Source organism: Antedon mediterranea, chromosome 8 (assembly GCF_964355755.1).
Source record: "Antedon mediterranea chromosome 8, ecAntMedi1.1, whole genome shotgun sequence".
Taxonomy (NCBI): domain Eukaryota; kingdom Metazoa; phylum Echinodermata; class Crinoidea; order Comatulida; family Antedonidae; genus Antedon; species Antedon mediterranea.
The window spans coordinates 18,614,350-18,631,356 of record NC_092677.1 but is presented as its reverse complement, the minus strand read 5'-3'; the positions used below and the strand labels follow the sequence as shown (position 1 = coordinate 18,631,356).

At 30.6% G+C, this 17,007-nt stretch overlaps 1 long non-coding RNA gene across 1 annotated transcript; it reads right to left on the bottom strand.

Annotated features, from left to right (window-relative positions):
- Positions 1 to 212: 212 nt before the first annotated feature.
- Positions 213 to 1,128, bottom strand: LOC140057076 (uncharacterized). Its single transcript, XR_011846869.1, has 3 exons — positions 1,053 to 1,128; positions 831 to 953; positions 213 to 284 (listed from the first exon to the last, which is right to left on the bottom strand). It is a non-coding gene; the product is annotated as an uncharacterized lncRNA (long non-coding RNA).
- Positions 1,129 to 17,007: the final 15,879 nt, after the last annotated feature.

Below are 17,007 nucleotides of genomic sequence, written 5' to 3'. Positions count from 1 at the left end.
AAATACAGTTTATCTCGAAAAGAAGCCAATGCTATCTTGAAATAAAAGCTTGATTCCGAGATTTTTTTGAAACCAAAAAGAAAGAATGGGGATTCTTTTCATAATGAACTTTTTTAAATTAGGGTTCTTTTTTTATAATCTACAAACACTCAACCTACCTGGGCCAGGGTTAATGTTATCATCAGTTGTATCGTTGGAAAGTTTCCATGGTGTGTAATCAGTATCACTGTATGGATACGGGTCCCATCCACACATATCAACATCAAAGTTACAGGTTATGGAACCTAATTTGACACGTAGACAAATTGCACATCACTTTATTATTAAGTAGCATAACTATACGGACAACAAAATAAAATAATTTGGGATTCTGATCCAGAACACTATCTTAATTGTTTGTGAAATTAATATAAATATTGTTGTTTCTCGTATCATGGAATAGAGTAGTATGTTTGGAAAAGGGAATTCATTTAATTAAGTTTATATGTCTGGTAATTCGTTATGAAATTGTAACTTAGTAATTTTAATATGGTAGCAAAGTTAATAATTGTATTCGTAAATAATTATTTTTCTTCAATACCTGAATTATCTATAGAAATAATTTCTGTATGTTTTGTAATAGTATTACCTGTAGTAGTAAATGTATTTAATTTGTGTTGTTTGTATTCCCTCTGATAAGTAATGAGCATTGATTTTAATGATGTTTGAGAAATAAAATGAATACAATTAGTACGGCCAAATTTTTTTTAAAATTGAAATAAAGGCAGGAAAAGGCCCACAAGTAGTAAATAAACAAAATTTACAGATTCCTTATATACTAATTAACTCACGTTCTGTGCATCCATGTCTTTCGTCAGACCAATCACCACAATCATAGAACCCGTCACAAGCAAAAGAACTATCTAAACATACACCAGTATGAGATTCATCTAAGCACAGATATCCATAACACTCTAAAAGAAAAATGTTATATGTTATTTGAAATTAAAAATACGTATTAATTTTGTAATAACAATGTAATGGAAAAACTTGTGTCAAAAATGTCAACATACCTATTTCAATAAGTTTCAGTTCTAGAGCAAATCCTCTGTTAACACCGTAATAGTTGGATTGAAATATTATACTTATACTATTTTTAGCTAAAATGTTGTATATATGTTGTCCAGTGTAAAATTCAGTCAAGTTATTGCCAATGTTGTCAACATAAGTGATATTTAAAAAGTCACAACAGCTTTGTAGCTCAAAGTCATAAAACGTGAGTAGAATTCCAGTATTTTGCGGACTTTCCACAATCCATTCACAGTATTGGTTGTTATGGTTTTCAGGGTAATACGGGGATGTTATGTTGATAGTATCACTTGTGTTTAGATAAATAGTTTTCACGCAATCTATGAATCAAGAAACACTTATGTTAATATTTTAGAGTTAACATAATGAATATATTGAAAGAAATTCTTATTTTGTTCATCTAATCATTTGAGTACTTACTTACACAGCTAATGATACATTGATTAACTCTCAGATTAAACGCCATATAATATATAAAGTACTTTACGTAATATTACAAATATTATTTACAGTCTATGAGATCATTAGTTCTAATCATTCTTATATACTATATAAAATAAACTTCTTAAGCTAATGTGGAATTAAAACTTAGTCGGCATTATTAAAAAGTTAATAGAGTAATACATTTATAATATAAAATATGATTGTAAATGTCTACTTATTAATTAATTAATTAATAATTAATGAATATGCTATATTGAACATTCTGAGTTTTGTGTACGTATAAAGACATATCTAACACTCCTGCAGCTGGGAGTTTTGCATTCAATTTTGATTTCTGAAAATAAAATCTCAAACACAATTATTATTTTTTTCAATTATTATCATTAGGTCTAGGCCTACGATATTATACTATCATCACTTTACCTTCACATGAACCTCTACTGATGTTAACGTTATTAATTGCTACAATATGTCTATATGAGCTCCCAGAGAATTGCAGCCGGTTGATAGGAGTACTCGTGGTAAAGCTAGCATGGCCTAGCTTCCATCCTGTGCTTGTAAAGAAGAAACGTTTTTCTGTAACCCAATAATCAAACGAACTATAGTGTTGTATTTCTATACGATCATTTACATTACTCAAATAGTAGTTAAACTTGACGCAGAAATCCCCCCAACTTGATGGTATCGCTGTGGTCCACATGTGTCCATAACGTGACTCCGAAGAATAAATGAAAGCATAATAATCGCCTGTAAAATAATAAGAAAACAAGCCTTGTTTAAAATCAATATTGTTTTTGTATTTAAAATTATTAGAAATGATGATGAAAAGACATAATACAGGACATGATACAAGGTACAGACAAATGTGTAAAGATTGATAATTATTTAGCACTTTAAACAATTTTTCTCTTTCTCTCTCTTACGTTGGTTCATCATTTTTATATCACTTTTATTTCAATATACGCTTCGTTCTTTTAACATTCTTAATTATGTATTGACATGTCTGTTTTCACTTCTATATAAATCCAATAAAAGGCAAATTACTAAAAAATAACTATGCCGTTGATATATGTGCCTAGATATGACGATACAAACAATAAAATAAGCAAAAGGCTAAATCAAAACGATAAAGTAAAACACAAGCAGAAACATTAGGAGATCTTTCGGGCAATCTCTTTATCAGTGCAATGTATATATAATAATAAAAATTATTTTTAAAGAATTTAATATTTCTTTTTGTCTATTAATATTTATAATATTTGGTTTTTACCAAAATAATACAGTTTTTCTTATGGAAAAAGTTTACTGAGATTATTGTTATAAATCAAATTAATTGGAGTGTGTCTAGAGTCTAGACTGATAAAATTGTATTAGGGTAGCTACTGGTATTAGTTTGATTTTAGACTTGTGTAATTTCATATTCCTTATATTTATATTCTAAATTACAAAAGAAAAAATCTACCTAGACCAGGGTTAATGTTGTCATCAGTTGTCTCATCGGAAAGTTGCCATGGATCTTCATATGGGTGATGGTCCCATCCACACATATCAACATCAAAGTTACAGGTTAAAGGACCTAATTTGACAAAAAATAAAACATACCAAACTTTATTATTTAGTAGCATATACTGTACTTAATACAAATATTATAGTTTAAAAGCAGTACAAAAAGAGTGATAACTTTGTATAAAATGACTTTATGCTTTTTTGTCTTCTTGGAAAAATTAATAATGAACGTGTCGGGTTTAACCTGGTGGAGTATAATATAATACATTAGTGTGTTACCTGCTGTCCGGTAGAGTAGTTTATTTATATTTGTAAAATTTGTAATAATCATATATTTCTGTCTGTCCTTATAATTCACATCATATAAGGAACTAGGAACTTAAGTAGTAACTATTCAATAAACTAAAGAGACATCCTTTCAAAATTATTGAACTCATTCGTCAATAGTTTTGCGCAGAACTCGAGAAACAAAGTCAAATTTTTTAAGTAAATTGTTATTGAACAACAATGTATGAACTGTGTAGCACGGTTCATGTAATATTATTTACTAAAGACCTGTACGCACCCTTCCTTTTTACCGACCTGAGCTATTTATTGACTAGTATTTTGTATTTGTTTAACTATGCACATTATTGGGAGTTAAAAATAATAACTAATCTATAAAAACATCTTCAATGCTACAATGCATTGGGTTTTTAATTTCGAGATTTTCTATAATAATTAACTCACGGTCCGTACACCCATGTCTTTCATCGGACCAATCACCGCAATCATTGGTTCCATCACAAACTATAGATCTATTTAAACAAACGCCAGGACTAGAACCATTCAAGCACAAATATCCCAAACATTCTACAAGAAAGATTTTTTTATTATGAAAAAGTAAAATCTGAAACAAATTAAGAGCCATTGTCTGTAAAAATCAAAGATTTGGTGGCAGATGTAAAAAATTGGATTTCTCTCAAATTTTTACCATGGATAGACATTTAAAAAAAAGCATATTTACAGCATTCATTTTAATGTTTAGCCTCCGTTGCCATGACAACGGTCAATTATCCAAATTTTGATGTTTTTGCCATTTTTCACAGATTTTCTATAGTGAAAAAGTACAAACTTGTATACTTATTTTAACCAAAAATACTTACAGTATACAGTTTTTGTTTATAGCAGTGTAAACAACATGTATTGAGATCCATTTAATGTAGAAAAAAAAATTACAAAATGGAGTTTGGTTGATACCATTATTTTAAAAAGGGGTGTTTTTAAAAAATATTTTTTTATAAAAGTATACCTCATAAACGTACCTATAACTTCCAAAGTGGTGTTTTTAAATCAATGAGGTTTTTTAATTTGATAGTCAATATGTTTGTCAACAATAATCACAAAAAAAACACTGGGGTACATAGGTTTTGTATTGCCAGGAAAATACGAAAAATACAAACAAAATATCAACAAACAAAACACATGAAACACAATTTAAATATGGCTAATCCAATAATAAAATGTATATGTGGCTTGTCATAATGCTACTAGAGTCATACAAATAGTTTAGATAAAATAGGAGAATGTGTTGCCAGGTTTATTTCAATTAATTGCCAGAAAAACAGTATTTTGCATTGAAATATTTAGTTGATGAAAAATAATGTTAAACTTTGAAATAATTGCGTCAATGGTTTTTATAAATTTTTAAATCTATTTTGTGTAAAGAGATACAGAAAGACCTCCAAAAATCTGACCTTGTAAATAGGTCATTTGAGGTCAAAAGGGGTCAGAAGGCAAAACAGGACAGGTCCACACTTTACTACAACTATTAATCTTTAATCAAAAAAATTTTTTTAAACGTAAAAAATGGCGTTTTTATAAATAGCCTACAAAGAATTGATTGCATTTGTAATTTTTCTCAATTTTACTTCTACTGCATTCTATTAATGACAAACTTGACCTTGTAAATTCATTCATTTTGAGGTCAAATGAGGTCAACATTTTACCATAGTAACTGTTTCTATGCGAAAATTTCAAAAAAATAGGGGGTTTTTCATAAACACAAAACATTTGTTCTAGATAGTTTTACATTTCTACTTTTTGCTAAATGTACTTTAAATACTGAATCCTAATAATCTCAGAAAGAAAGTCTTGACAAATTTGAATAAAGGTAAACAATTGACCTTTAATGTTATCTTAAATCTGTCTACGTAACTAAGGATATTTAAAAAAAAATTAAATATGGAGTTTTCATGAAGAAAAAAATTTTTTACATATTGAGGTCAAATGACATCAACATTTTACCTATAGTATATTGTAGCAACTGTTTCTATAAGTAACTAAGTACAATATTTTTAATATGGGGTTTCATGACTACAAACAATTGATTACATAGCTTTACTACTTTTTCCCAAATTTACTTATCTACTGAATCCCAGAAAATGTCTGACCTTGTGAAAGGGTCAATTGTTGGGTCAAGTTATGTCAAATTGTATTATTTATGTTATCTTAGAACCTGTTTCTATGCGTAACTATGGATAATTGTTTTTTTAAATACAGTTGAACCTCCCGTAAGTGGCCACCCTCGGGACCTGAAAAAGTGGCCGCTTACGGGTGGTGACCCCTTAAGGGTGGTGACCCCTTACGGGAGGTTCTGCCGATAAAGGGCCAAAATCACGTATTATGGCTATATACGATATTCTTAACGAAACGAGCCTCTCAATTTTCCAGCTAATTGTAGGCCTATTAGTGTTTATAATCAGGTGGTTTAGTATTTTGTAGCATTTTCAGACAAATTTTAAAAGCTTTTATCATATGAAAAATGGTCGGTCAAAATCTGTGTAGTTTTCTCATCTCTTCACATTAATGTTTTTAAAACCTCTTCAAAATAAAGCTAATATATAAAGAAATACAATAAACATGGACCTCTAATTCATAGGTTCATGCAATAAGTATCACATTTTTCGATTGGCCGCTTACAAAAAATGTCATTTTTAGTATAAAAAGGTGCCCGCAGCTGCTTACGGTAAGCACCAAATGCACTAATTAGATAGGAAGAACAAACAGGCTTTTCAAAGTGCGTCCGTTAAGAGAGGTGGCCACTTACGGGAGGTGCCCCCTGTAAATAAAATATGGAGTTTTCATGAATAAAAATAATCACAGAAGAAAATCCTTACGAATATGACCTGACGAATTTGAAAATGCAAATAAGGCATGCATGCTAATAATCTACAAATTTAAGTTTGTATAAGATAAATATGCAAAATCTAAATAATATCTCAATTTTAGTTACCATAGTAACTGTTGCTATGCATAACTAAGGGAAATTAAATAATTATCAGATAATTATTAATTAATTATTAATACTGAATCCAACCATCACAGTAAAAATAATATAGAATTTAAAACCAATATTTAATAATAAAGTGTGATATTTTACATGCTGACCTTAAATGAAATGAAATTTCACATCAGGGAAAGTGGTGGATCCAGGACTTTGAAATAGTTAGGGGGTTGAAGGCGAGGCTCTAAAAACTTAACTTTATGTCCTATCTTTTGCATTGCAATTTTTAACTTGGGGTGGGTGAAAGTGGAGGGGGTGGGATGGAGGAGTTTGAATCCGTCTATTCATTGGGGCGATGGTAGCGGCAGTGTGGGTGGTGCTTGAATGCATGCATTTGACACACAAAAGTGTTGCAGTTTATCGTTTTGTGGTTATAGTCGGGGTGGGGGGGGGGGGGGGTGGTAGTCGAAAGTGGTGGTGGATGGGGCATGTGGGATCTGCTTAGGTTAGCAAATAAAAGAAGTAAACAAATGAAAGAGGAGTTTCAAAATTAAGATTAAAATTCACAACGATCTGATAATTTATTAAAATTTCCAGAGGATAGCCTATAACCTATAAAATGACATTAAAACTGGGAATTACAGAATCTATAATTAAAATTGTTTTTTTTCTCACAACACAACTACAACTATATAAAATATTAAGAATTTTTTCTGACCAATGAGTTTCAAATCAAATAATCAAAGAAAATAAAATGTTTTTACTAATATACCATGTTTTTTTTTATTATAAAAATGCCTATGTTTCTCGCAACACTGCTTGTATATTTAAAAATTACCCCAGTATTTTATTTTAGAAATCAATTATTAAACATTAGAACTACCTATTTGTAATAAATTAGCTAAAAAAATACACTTCTTTAGGTGTTATAGTGAAGTAAAGTTTAGTTGCATTGAACAATTTAAAAAAAGTGAAGAACACCCCTTTTTAAATAAATGGTATCTCCCAAAGTATAAAATAAAAAAAAAATAAAAAAATATGAAACAGGTACACAATGCATTGTTATTATGCATACACTAATTATTTTTTATAATTAAATGAACAAAACAAAAAATATCGTTCATCAAAATAGTACCAATATCCATTTTTAAAAACCTTAAAAAAGGACAAAATTTGTCAAAAACACAAATTTGGTCGTTGCCATGGAAATATACGTGTGAAATAAAAAATACTTCATATTTGATTTTCTCTCAACACATATATAGCCATGTGCAAAATTTGAAAGAAATCTATTTTTTTTTTCTGCCACTCTTTTTGATATTTCTTTGATTCTTACAGACAATGGCTCTTAATGTTTGTAAACAGTAATAATGTAATAGAAAACTTGCTTTAATAATTATATAATGTGAACATACTGTACCTATGTCAATAACTTCTATCTGTAGAGCAAATCCTCTGATAGCACCGTCATGGTTACTTTGAAATATTATACTTAAGTAATCTTTAGCTAAAATGTTGTTATTATTTTGTCCAGTGAAAAATTCAGTAACGGTATTGCCAAGTAAGTCAACATAAATGATCTTTAAAAAGTCACAACAGGTCTGAAGCTCCAAATCATATAACGTAAGCAGAATTTCTGTATTCTGCGGACTTTCAACGATCCACTCACAGTATTGGTTGTTATGGGTTTCTGGGTAGTATGGGGATGTTATGTTGGTAACATCATTTGTTGTTAGGTAAATATGTTTCATACAATCTATTGAATAATTTAAGAAATATTTTACAGTTAATAATTATAATGATCAAAGCATAATATCTAAATTAAATTTCCTTAATGTTTACATAATCCTTTGACGATACATTAATATAAATAATAAGAAATACATTGTGATTCTTACAGAATATATATATATATATTTATTTATATATAATATTTACTTTATTTTTTTTAAATTTTATTCATAATTTCTAATTTTTAAGTAATTTGTAAAGGCAATCCCGTCACAAGAGACTTATCTATCTGGGATCTGCTTTCGTCCATTTTTCTTTATTATTGTTTTTTTGGTTACTTTTTTGTCTTTTGGACGTTAATAAGTGTAAAAATTAAATTGAATAGGCCTATTCAAATAATATTGCTCTATACAAAGACAGAAAAGTCAAAACACAACGTTTAATTAAAAGCAACATACATCATCGTCTAATTTAGAGAAATAGCTAACATTGGTACAAATTTATAAATTTATAAATAAATATGCACCACCTCTGATTTGTAATATTGTGTTTTAGTGAACATACTGAGCGCTATACACGTATAAAAAAGTGTATGAAAGTATAACCATTTTAGCAGCTTCTTTATCTTAGCCGGATTGGAATTTACTCAGAATCTAAATTTGCTTTATTATTTCATTTCAAAAAATAAATCTCTCAAGGACATTTTCTTTGAAATTTATATTATTATTATTTTATAAACATAATTAAGCAGCTTTATTCTTTGCTCATCATTCAATTATCATTATAGGGTATCATTTGGTATATGTAATTCTTTAATTTGTTCCAATCATTAAAACTATACGCATTTCATTAATAACAGTTTACCTTCACATGTTCCTCTACTGATGTTAACGTTGTTAATTGCTACAATGTTTCTATATGTATATGATCGTCCATAGAATTTCAGACGGTTGACAGGAGTACTCGTGGTAAAGCTAACATGTCCTAGCTTCCATTCTCTACTTGTAAAGTAGAACCCTTTGAAATTAACCCAATAATCAAAGGAACGATAGTGTTCAATTTCTATATGACCATTTGTATCATTCAAATAATAGTTGAATGTAACACAGAAATCACCCCAACTCGATGGTATCTCTGTGGTCCACATATATCCATCGTCGTAGTACCAAGAATGTTGAATGAAAGCATAATAATCGCCTGAAAAAAATAAGGGTAATGTACATTATATTCTACATCGTGTCTGGAATAAGAATATTAATATATTTAGCTTGTTGAAGTATAATATCTAAATTAAATTTCCTCAATGTTTACATATAATCATTTGACGATATTAATATAAATATTCAAAAAGATTGATTTCATTTATGCAAATAATATTATTCTATAAAAAAAGACAGAACATTCCAAACAAAACGTTACATTAGCATAAAAACACAGAAAGATCATTATCTAATTTAGTAGCTATGGTTACAAATTAAAAAAATCAGAAGTTTGAAATATATTCCTCTTGTGGTATGTGTTATATGCTCTAGCACCTGTTGTTATCTTCGCGAATTGAACAATTTATCCACAAACTAAATGTTCTTTATTACACATTTCAAAACATTAACCTTAAGGAAATTTTCATTTAAAATGTTCTCATGATCTAAAATGAATATTTAGCAAAACTAATTTTTTTAATTGGCTCTGTTTATAATAACCTGCACTATAAAATCAGTTTAAATTGTGCCTAGTCGTCAGAGGAATTTTGAGTGCGTGGTAAGTCGATTCTGACTACTAAGAATTATATTAGCGCTGAGACTTTGTTTACACTTATATGTATATTCATTATATCTATGCTCTAGATCAGAACAATAAAAAATCTACCTTGGTCTGTGTCAAATTTATCATCAATTCGTTCGTCTGATCGTTGCCATGGTGCATTCTGATATGAATTACCGATGTACGGATACGGGTCCCAACCACACATATCAACATCAAAGTTACAACTTATAGAACCTAATTTGACAAAAATCATGATCATATTAAAATAATTGTAAATAATTGACCATACCCGACCGGTATAATAGGCTCCGCTAAATATGCACTAAAACGTTACCAATTATTGAACAATCACCACATAGTAGTGGAGCTGTATTTGTTGGTGGTTAGTAGTAGAGATGTAGCTTTCATTTCGTTTTTATCCATCCTATAATTGGCGTGTTGGATGCGTATACACTTTATAAAAAGTCTAGTAGGCCTATATTTGAATTGTGAGTATTTCATTTTCTGTTAATTATGTGGAGAAAAAAGAGACACATAACATAACACATTTAAAAAAATTTAAAAAAATAAAAAAAATATTCGTACCCTTACTATGAATTTGGTCTTACGTAAAAATCTTAAAACATTTTGGTAGCCTTATTCACATAATTTTTTAAATCAATAATATGCCACGGTACAACATTTTCAAATATTAGAATTGCACATTATTATACAATCAGAAATTTTGGTTGGAAATAAAACATCTCTAGCGATATTATCTTTTCAGAGAAATATTAATATAACTAAATCAAGAATCGTATTCACACGAGTAGCATGGCAATTACATTGCAAAAGTCCACAACTGTCCAATGAGATGATCATCCATTGCACTTTTCGTGTCGTTCGGTTCAGCTGATCGATTAAAATCTCCTAGAATCAATAGGTCACTGTTTGCATATTTATTTCTACAGATTCTATAAACTTAATTGGGTTGACGGTAAAATACCAAAATAATGTTTTGCCTGCCAGTTTTAATTTCAACCTGTTACATAAACTCTGATGAAGCATCTTCCAATTGGACCTGACAATTAGATTTCATGTGCGTATTTTATTGTTATTTTTAGTAAAAAAACGACGTTTTTTTTGGGAAAATGACCACACCCCACGCCTCGGACCGGCGTAATAATGTAGATTGACGTAGCATGGCCCTGGAATTCCAGAAATGTGCAACTAGCAAGTACTTGTTTTTAACCAATTACACGCGCGTGTTTTTAGTGTTAGTATACTATTGATCGAATAAAATGACAATAATAATCACACTCAACGCCTCGGGGTCGGGTTCACAATAGATGTTTGTTTTTAACTATGTAACTTATCGTGAGTTGAAGTAATGAATATTATACAGATATTGACTGTTTAGAGGTTAAATATAAGATTTGACATCCCCGAAGGAATGATATTATGTTCGAGGGAATATATATTCCCCGAGAACTTAATATCATTCCCGAGGGGATGTCAAATCTTATATTTAACCGATATAAAAGGCAATATCTGTTATATTATATAGCCAAGAACAAGTCTGCTGCTGGGTTGGGTGAAGCTAGGCTAGGCCTCCTATAGTATTTGTATTGTATTTAAACAAGCCTGCCTAGACACCTTACCTTGCGAAGAATAATATACAGATAATTACTAATTAATGATTCCTTGGCAATAAAATATTCACTTAGGCCTAGGTCGTTTAAATTAACAGAAGAATTTCCATCAATAAGCCTATTAAAAATAATAATATTATAATCAGGTAGGCCGAATAAACAATTCGTCTTCTTCTCGATCTTCGAGGAGCCGAATCACCGGATGTTCAGCGCGTACTACTTACTAGGCAGTCGAGCAGCAAAGTGCTCATTTAACCGTTAAAACGCTGTTTTTTAACTGCGCAGGTCACTGAGCATCGCCAAGTTATAGTGACTTCCGGTTCGCTTTTCACTTCGCGGCAAGCATTTTGCATAGGAATACCCTTACAAATCTGCTGCAATTTCCACCATCCGGGTTAAATTATATCTTTCTATATTTGGAAATTGTTACTCCTAATATGGAAGATTATTCCCGCCACAAAATTTTGGTATAAATAGCCCAGGAAATGACGACAGAGCTTATTGAAGAAAAAAGTGCAGATGGAGGTGTTCGTTGAGGTAGGCTACATGATTTATTTGTTTGGTTTCGTAGGGAATCCGGCACTTTTCTCATCAGCACGGAACCTTTATAAAAACTTAGTGGTTGGTTATTAGGTTATTAATCTATCTTTTCTGAAAGTTTAAGCTTGGTTCAGCTTGTGGGACGGATTCAATATCCGTTCAAAGCTGGGGATATATTCTAAGCAGACTCCATCTTGGATTCGTATGTTTAGTACAGGCCGTGTGGTTGAGTAATTTCAATCCTTCAAAATCACTATGTGCAATCCGTTTTTAAACCAGTTAATATACCAAAATATGTTATTAGTAGCTTTATTATTTTGGATTTGGTGCTAGTTTGGTAAATATTGCAATATAATTGTAGATTATTTGGTTGTAAAAAAATGTACCCAACTTGTAGTATTATCTAGGCCTAGGCTAGGCCTAGCCCATTTGACGGAAACCCAGTGCTATTTGTAGGCGGATAGAGAGGGCCGCAGGCTAGTTTTTAGTGGCATATCGCCGACTTATTATAATCAATGTGAAGCCATATTATTATTATGTTTAAAATGTTGAATCTATATCCACTGGATTATGGATATATATCGTCGGATATTTAAAGAAAGGCCTAGGCCTAGACCTTTTGATTTATTTAATTAATTTAGGACTATATTACGGGAAATTCTTTGCCAAAGAAAAGAAAATACGTTGTGGCTGTTGGAGGTTTGTAAATATATGACAATAATGTAGCCTAGGCTAGGAAGGACTGTAGGTAGGATGAGGTAATTTGGATGGTCGTACATATGATATTTATATATACAGTATTGTGTATAGTAGTGATCATGGCGACAAAATTTAGGATGACTAAATTTGACATTAAAATTATTTAACTATGAATAGCTCATTATTGGTGTTTTTTTTTTCTTTCAGGTTTCTAAGAATAAACTATCCGACTTGTGATTCATCTTGTGCTGCAAAAACAATCCTATTTTGATATTTGTAAATTGATGTACGTAACAGATGTCTTTTAAAAATAAAAAAAAAATAAAAATTTTTATTATCGCGATGATTTAACTCAAATATTGACATATAACTTGATATTTTAGCCTGAGCAAGATAGTTTGATAGGCATATTTTACTTCGATGTAAATAAGATATTACATGTTATACTGTATGTAAAATACTTTTTTGTAAATAAAATTTTTTAATGGTGGTTAATTTATTAACTTGTTAATTTGTTTGTTAGTTATGATGTTATACTATTAATTATTTAGTTATTTAGTAACCAAAGTGGAGTGGATTCGTGGCAGTTGCAACTTGACTGTAATATGCAAATATATAATAATATTTACTTCTTCTTGGATAAAGTTAAACCAAAATAAGCAATAATAAAAATTAAATATTTATTTTGCCATAAAGAAAGCAAAAACTAAACATACAGTACTATATGTACAGTAATACCATGGACCTATAGGTCCATGGTAATACATACTGTAGTATTGAGCACCAGTAGCAGAGACGTCTGGACAATCGAATATAATCGTTATCAGCTGTCTGGGTACCCAAGGCTAGTGCTAGAAAATGGCGAAAATTCGTGTATTCATTCGCCGTCAGCGAAATGAATCCGGCACTTTTCTCATCAGAAGCAAATCAACAAATCCTTTTATCAGTTTGTTTTGATATATAATCTGGATAATATATATTAAAATGGCCTTGGTTCAAGCATGTTTAACAGGTAAAATCAGATTTTTTCCTACCTAGGCCCCTTAGCACTGCGGTACCCTACGCCGTGTGGGGGAACCGATCTCGGCAGTATTTCTTAAGTAGCCTATCTTTCGTAAAATCCTTAGTTGAATTTTATTAATATAAATTCAATTGTATGAATATGCTATTTAAATGTTATTGAAATTTTTTTTTGCTGCATTTTGTAATTCCGCACTACTTGCTTTATCGCGATTCCAAGATGGCGGCAATTCAAATTTTGATTTGGTAATAATTCGCGAGGTCAACCACTTTGCTGCCTGACTGTAGGTTACTACCGTGAGTATTGACCAATCACAAACGGTGTTTCATCATATTATAGGGTGGACTTATAACAAATGAGGGCGCTATGTATGCATAGTTTAAATAGTTTAGAAGATTAATTTCTTCAAGCAACTTCCGTGGCGCAACGGTTGAAGCGTTGTCTTGCGGTGGAGTGTCAATTCCACCCGAGTTCAAGATCGAGTTGATGACTTTTGTTTATTTATCGGCAACGCGAGTGTTGGCACACGAAAATTACACAGTCAATATCATCGTACTCGAGAATCTATATGTTTAATAACAGGGGACACGATAATTACACAGTCAATATCATCGTTCTCGAGGATATATACGATTTACGATCCTCGCAGCGGTAGTCATGTGATGCAGTTTCAACCAATCACGTTCGCGTATTTACATAGGCTATGTAATATAACAAGATATTAAATACTACGAAATCTAAATTCTGGTCCAATATATAATTATGTTGATTATATTTCCAGATGCTGTTTTCTTTACTAAACAACTCACGATTTGTGCACCCATGTTTTTCATCAGACCAATCACCACAATCATTGGATCCGTCACAAACTAAATAACTATCTAGACATACACCAGTACGATTACCAGTCAAGCACAGATAACCAGAACACTCTACAAAAAAAAAATGTTTAGATGATATTGCGGAAAAAAGGTAAAATATGAAACACATAATTATTCAAATATTTATAAAATGTAAACATACCTATGTTAATAACTTTTAGTTGTAGAGCAAATCCTCTGGTAACACCGTCATTGTTAGTTTGAAATATTATACTTAAGTACGTTTTCGCAAGAATACTGTCGTAAACATTTCTCCCTGTGTAAAATTCAGTCAATGTTTTGCCAATGGTGTCAACATAAGTGATATTCAAAAAGTCACAACAGCTTTCCAGCTCTATGTCATAAAACGTAAGTAGAATTCCTGTATTTTGCGGACTTTCCACAATCCACTCGCAGTATTGATTGTTATCATGGATTTCTGGGTAATATGGGGATGTTACGTTGATAGTGTCACCTATTGTTAGATACATTTTTTTCACACAATCTATTAAATCCAGAAAATTTAAAAGTAAAAATAATGACCAGAGTATAACATTTAAATGAAATCACATACATCACTTACATAGACGTTACTATTTTTGCATTAAATCACAAATTGTTGACAAAAATTATTAAATAATTATTAAGATTTATTGATTCTATTAATGTATATACATATACAGAACACTTCAAACGAAACTTTCAATTAACATATAGAACCAACATACATCATTATTGAATTTAGACAATAGCCAAATCAATAAATTAGGTTGGTACAAATTTGAAATATATACCTCTGATGTATGTAATGCTATATTGTACATAATTATTATTGTGCACGTATAAAGAAGTCTTTGCAATTTTGTGAATAGGATAATTTAACACTTACTGTATCTGAACTATGATCTAAATCTATCATCATCCTAATCATCTTTGTAATCAGTTTTTTGCTCATCATTTTTAATTATTATTACTTATCATTTTGGGCATCATTATTTGTTATAATGTAGTTTGTTTTATTTTTCAATTTTTAACACTACTGTTAACACATTACCTTCACATGTTCCTTTACTAATGTTAACGTTGTTAATCGCTACAATATTTCTATATGTTCTCCCATAGAATAGCAGACGGTTAACAGGAGTACTCGTGGTAAAGCTAACATGGCCTAACTTCCATCCTGTGCTTGTAAAGAGGAAACGTTTTTCTGTAACCCAATAATCAAACGAACGATAGTGTTGAATTTCTATACGATCATTTACATTACTCAGATAGTAGTTAAACTTGACGCAGAAATCACCCCAATTTGATGGTATCTCTGAGGTCCACATAGATCCAACGTAATATGATGACCAACTTGTAGTGTTAATGAAAGCATAGTAATCACCTGCAAATTTAGAAAACAGTATATAAAAGACCAGCATGTTTTATTCTACGTCGTGCCTGGAACGAAAAAGTATAAATATATTCAGCGCTTTGTCTGATGCAATAAAATATTAATTTAAATTTAATAATAAGTGTTTAAATTGTGACTATCCAGACATTTATGAATGTATGGTAGGTCAATTGCGACAACTTTAATATACTGGCGAAGTATAATATAATATAATATAATATTATGTTTATGTCAATTATATCAATATTCTAACCTACATATTAGACAAACAACAACAATTGTACCTGGGTCAGGGTTAATGTTATCATCAGTTAGTTCGTCTGAAAGTTGCCATGGTGTATACCGATACCAACTGTTGTACGGATACGGGTCCCATCCACAGAAATCAACATCAAAGTTACAAGTTACAGAACCTAAATAAATTGATAAATCATCGTATTATAATAATATATATATTTTAAAAATTGTAACGGAAAGTGTAGGCCTATGATTGTTTATCATAAAACAAATAAGGAATCAGCATGTCGGATGAGTAATGATTAAACAATGAAGTACTTAACAATAAAAACTACAATATGTATATAGCTAGGAACCATCGTGGTTTCATTTTGTTTAAGCCTCTGACCAAGTATGATCGCGACGAAGATCCCTATCCGCTATGACGTGACGTAGTTTAATTCTCTGACTTGCTTCGAAGAAAATAATGCAATTTGTATACGGTTGTAACTAAAACATGATTTGCATTATTATAACATATATCAAGTGGTACCGAATTAAGCTAATATAAAAATAGATATTTCATTCTTCAATATCTGGAAAATATGCAACGCAATTACTGTTACATTTTTATAAACCTTTTTTAAAAAAAGTTTAGACGACGATTCAGCCTGTCCCTTCGAGGACTAAAAATACATCAAATTCCGTCTCGGTTTAGTGGAGGTTGGCATGATTTAGTCACCGATTTAGTTGAAGTTCGGTTTATGAATTAAAATTGAATTTTAAAGTTCTAGATCGAACTACGATAAAGTCCGGTTTAAGAATACGGACGTACGTCAGTGATGTTTCAGTATTAAACATGAACA